Consider the following 5,589-nt stretch of genomic DNA (forward strand, 5'->3'; position numbering starts at 1 on the left):
GTAAGGAAGCAGCACATGCTTACAAAGGAGAGGCAATGTCAACCTCTTCACCCATAGCTCAGGCCCAAATTGCTCTCCATTTTCTCCTTCCTCGTGAAGAACTTTGGATTCCAAATTTTACTGAAACTGGATCAGATAACATTAGTCCCACCAGGTTGGGAAGCTGTATGAACCAGTTGTTTTTGAAAGCAAGTGGAAAGAAAAGTTTTATTGAGGTTGATACAAGAAGGCTAAAATAAGAGGAGATATAATGCAATGCTCCTTGAGGAGAAGACTAAAGTGTAAAGATGTCAAGTCACCCCAATTTAAACATAAGTCTATTGTAATTCCAATCCAAATTTTTATTGCCCCTTTTATTAATATATAATGATCTTCTTCATCACTTATTACAGTTTTGCACTTAAAATCTATTTTGTTCGATATTAGTATCACTACTCCAGCTCTTTTTTTCATTACTATTTGCATGGAATATCTTTTTCCAACCTTTCACTTTTAACCTGAGTTACATCTGAGGGAGTTTCTTATAGACAACATATAGATGGCTCATATATTTTTTTCCAGTTCTATCAGTCTATGTTTTTTGTCCAATCCAAATTTTAATAATTTTTCCTATGAAACTTGGCAGAAAGATTCTAAATGTTATCTAGAGAATAAATGAACAACATAATAAAGTAAAGCTCGGCTAAACAGAAAGACTAGGACCATTTGCACAAACAGACATCAAAATAGATCCTAATGGGGAACAGATGTAGCTCAGCAGTTGAGTGCCTTCTTCCCATGCATGAGGTCCTGGGTTCAATCCCCAGTACCTCTTTTTTTTTAAAAAAAGACCCTAAAACTGTAATAATTAAAGTAGAATGGTAATGGACAGGATAGATGAGCAGGTAGAAAGAACATATCAGAATGTCGTTCATGGTAGAAGATGTATTTCAAATTGCCAGGGAAATGATGGGGGACAGTTGTCAAATCCTAAGGATAAATTAGTCAACTACTACATCATATCACATACTAATAAATTTCAGATGGATTGCAAATGCAAAAATATACATACAAAAAAACTAGAAGTAAATATAGATACATGTTTATCTGATCTTGTGTTGGGAACATCTTTTTAAGTAGTATTTTATCACACAGGAGAACAGTGATAGAATCGACCACATATAAATTTAAATCTTCTGCCATAAGCAAAATTTAAGGGCAAATGACAAACTGAAAAAAAGTATTTGTAATATATGACAAAGAATTACTATCTTTAATGCTGTACTCTGAAATATCAATATAGGAAAAAGACATGATAGGGAAATTCACAAAAATTAGTACTAACAGCAAAAATAGGAAAAAATGTTTAACTTTGCAAGTTGCTAAAGATGTGCAAACTGAAACAATAGTGAAACACAATTTTTCAGCTGCTACAATGACAATTTTTGAAGAGAAATGACTGTATACAGCATGGGGAAATGGGCAGGATAGATTTTTGGCCTTTGCTTAAGGTGATACAACCTTTCCAGAGGGTAACATGGCAGCATTCTTGAAAATGTGCATAGCCCATTTACACAGCAATTCCTCATCTAGAAATTTATTCTTAGAAAATAATCATAAATAACTGCAGAAATTTATGTAAAAGATGTTTACTGGAAGGTAGTTTATAATAGCACAAAATTAAAAACAAAATAAATTGTCTGACAATATGGAACTGGTTAAATAAATTATGATGCGTTATAATCTGTGATCATAAAAAAATACTGAAAACTAGTGACTTTGGAAAATGTTCACAATAAATTGTCAAAGAAAAAAAAAAAGGCTGCAAAACAACCTCACAATGTGGTCTCACTTTCTTTGTTTTAAATGTATATATGTAAATATATACATAGAAAAAGACTTTAAGAGGATAACCAAAAAGTTGTCAGTGATTATCTCTAGGTGGCAAAAGTATTGTTGATTTTCATTTAATTCGCAAATATTCTGCAATAAAAATGTATTACTTTTGTAACAAGCTTTTTAAAACATTGACTTTTATTTAAATTCTGCATAGAAAGCTGGTCTCCAAAATGGCCTTAAGGAGTCTTTTTTAAAAGTAATCCTTGCAACCAGAAATTGGGGAACACTGTGTATATGGGGGGAGGGTCATCCTAATACAGCTGGGATAGAAGGACATAAACTAACTGCTCTGGGGTCTACAGCACCATCGACTACCGCTTCCTATAAGCACTGCCTCATTCATGAATCAAGAGATGAGAAAGTGATGTAGACTAAAAATAAGAATAACAACATGTGTAACAACATTTACTAAGCATGAAGTATTTTCCAGACTCTGAGTTAATTGCTCTACAGATATCTCATTTAATCCTCACAACAGTCCTTTAACACAGGTGGTATTATCTGTGATGGTATAGATAAATGAACAAACACGATGGTAAAGTAATTGACTTGGGCTCCCAGGTGGCCAGGTAGGATTATAGACCCATGTGAATCTGATTCCAGAGCCCCTAACCCATCTCTACTGATGAGGGGGTGTGGGATCATTTTCCCAAACCTACAGGCTCCCTCCCTGACATCACCACCCAGACCTCAATTCCCTTTGTGATTCAGCCTTGTATTATGTAGCCTGACTCCAGTGTGAAAGATTTGTGGCAATTGCATGATGTATGAGGTGCCATTTGTAAAAATATTATTTAGTGTAAAACATGATGTTTTTTCCTCCTGATTTACAAGTTGGATTTATAAATCTGCACTTCACACTATCTGAGTTATATATCTTGCCTCTGATTTATAAAACTTGCCTGTAAATCTTTCCTGCAAAGTTTTGATTCAGAAATCATTATTTTAAGAATTAGATTTAGTTAAAAGATTCAACTGCTTTATAGGGGAGGCAATGGATTTACATAACTCCAACCGGAGCTTGCAGATCCTACAGCAGCTTTACAAATCGTGCCCAGGAATTCCTAAAGAAAATGTTTTGATTAAAAGACATTCACTTCACACTTCAGTTACAACGGACTGATTTACACAGCAGAAGCCATACAATAATGAGCCATTTGATAAAACTTTACTTTCCTTTAACTCCAGACCTTGATTTATGTGCCCTGATTGGGTTTTCTGTAATATGACCACTGCCACAGACTCCTCCACCCCAGAAATGGTCTTGGGAAAAAGTTCTAGGAGTTGGGACTGGTGACAACAAAGAGTAGCACTGCCCTCTTGTTCTTGGCCCCATGCCCTTGTTCCAAAGTAGCCAAAGCATGATACCTTCTTCCCCTGAGCTAAAAGCAGGTGAGTTCTGGGAAAGGTCCGTAAAATGCCTTTGCCTTGAGTGTAAATGTTGTTGGCTCATGCACTCCCTGTTGTTCAAATGAAGAGAGATTGGTCTAAAGTAGAAAGATGGTCAATCCAGTTCAGCCCAAAGGGAATTGAGAGCATATTTGATAAATACTTGCTGGCTAATAAATCAGTGAACAAATGAACCCACTTTGTTTTGTTTAAGAGCAAAGGATAAAAAGCAATGATTCAGCAGATGGCATAAATGAAGGAAGAGGGACATGGTCTATAAAGACCTAGAGAGATGTCTGTCCCATCTGAATGGGGCTGCCATAGATCAGTGCCACCTGGTTGTTGATATGTGGGATGTTTTGCCCAGTATCTCCAGATGTGGCTTTTCAAGAAAACCCCAACATTCAGATTTTTACATTAAATCCCCCAACTTTAAAATAATTTTTATTTGGGTATAATTTAAATATATTAAAATTCATGCACTTTTAGTGTACAGGTCAATGAGTGTTTGCCAAAGTATTCACTCATGCAACCTAAATCCAGACAAAACATTTCCATCTCACCAGAAAGTTCCCCTTGTCCAATGAAGTCTCTCTTTACCCTCCCACCACTGTTCCAGACAACCACCAATCTACTTTCTACCCTTACAGATGAGTTTAGCTTGTTTTGGAATTGAATAGAAATGGATCATATGGACCCCATGTTTTTCTGTCCAGTTTCTTTTACTCAGCCTAATGTCTGTGAGAGTCATTCCTATTGTGTGCATCAGTAATATGTTCCTTTGTATAGCTGAGTAGTCTTCCCTTGTATAGATGAACCACAATTGTTTATTTATTCCCTGTTAGTGAGTGTATTAGTTTGCCAAAGGGCTGCCAATGCAAACTATCAGAAATCTGTTGACTTTTAAAAAGGGTATTTATTTGGGGTAAAAGCTCATAGTTACAAGGCTGTAAAAAATCCAACTCAAGGTTGCTTTCTCACCAAAGTCAATTGCCATGTGCAAGATGGTTGGTGATCTCTGGCTGGTCTCTGCCTTCCCTTCTGGGCTGCCTCTTGAGGCTCCATGGACCCTGCTTCTTCCTGATGTCAGCTGCAGGCTGGCATAGAGCTTCCTATATCAGTCTCAGCTGTTCTTCCCAATCTCAGTTGTAAGCTCTCAGACAAAATGTCTTGTCTCTCCCTGGGGCTTCAGCTGTTTGAGCCTCCTTCTTTAACATGGCAGGATCAAAAATGACATAGCTCTTTCTTCCTGGGTGTCTGCCTGAGTGAATGTCCATTTCTATCAGACCCAGCAAGGGGCAGAGACTCAACCTGAGTCATGCCCACTGATGTAGTCAAAGCAAAAGCCCTAATCTTAACTGGTAATCTAATCAAAGACATCTCAGCTAAATTTAATGCATTCAAGGGGTATTACACCCAGAGGAATATATTAATTTACACACAAAATATTTCTCTTTTGGGGGTTCATAAAATGATCTCAAAGTGCCACAGAGGCATTTGGGTTATTTCCAGATTGGGATTATTATGAATAAAGCTGCTCTGAACATTCTTGTACAAGACTTTTTATGGACATATATTTTCATTTCTCTTTGGCAAAACCTAGGAATGGAATTGCTAAGTCATTTAAATGTGTTTAACTTTACAAGAAGCCACCAAAGAGTTTGCAAAAGTGATTGCACCACTTTATTTGCCCTCTCTCCAGTAATATATGAGAGTTCCAATTGCTCAACACCCTTGCTTGTATTGCGAATCTTTCTAATTTTAGTCATTTAGCCATTTTAGTCATAATTTTAGTTACTTTTATAAAGTGGTATCTTATTTTAATTTGCATTTTCCTAATAACTAATGGTCTTTAGCATCATTTCATGTGCTCATTGATTTGTAATCAGTGTCACTTCTTTTAAGTCCATGCGATAAATTTTTTCATTTTAAAGTTATAAAATTATTATAATTCTCAGTTCTACACTATCTGTAGCAGTTTGAGATGGTTATGAATTCCAAAAATAGATATTGGATTATGTTTGTAATCTGGTCTGTACCTGGGCTTCATTAAGTTATGATTAGGGCTTTGATTGGGCCACGTCATTAGGGCACTACTAAGGGCTGGGGATTCACAGATAAAAGACATGGCAAAGGACAGAGTTGAGGGTTTTTGAAGTTGGGGATTGTGATGTTGGAGTTTGATGCTGAAGCCTTAAGCTGTAGTCCCTGGAAGTAAGCTCACAGAGGAAAGAAAAGCAAGCTCCAGGAAGAGAGGAACCCTGAACCCAGAGAGAAGCAAGACCCTGGAAGGGAGGAATCCAGAAAGCCTGAACCCTTGCA

This window comes from Dasypus novemcinctus, chromosome 18, assembly GCF_030445035.2.
Source record: "Dasypus novemcinctus isolate mDasNov1 chromosome 18, mDasNov1.1.hap2, whole genome shotgun sequence".
Lineage (NCBI taxonomy): Eukaryota > Metazoa > Chordata > Mammalia > Cingulata > Dasypodidae > Dasypus > Dasypus novemcinctus.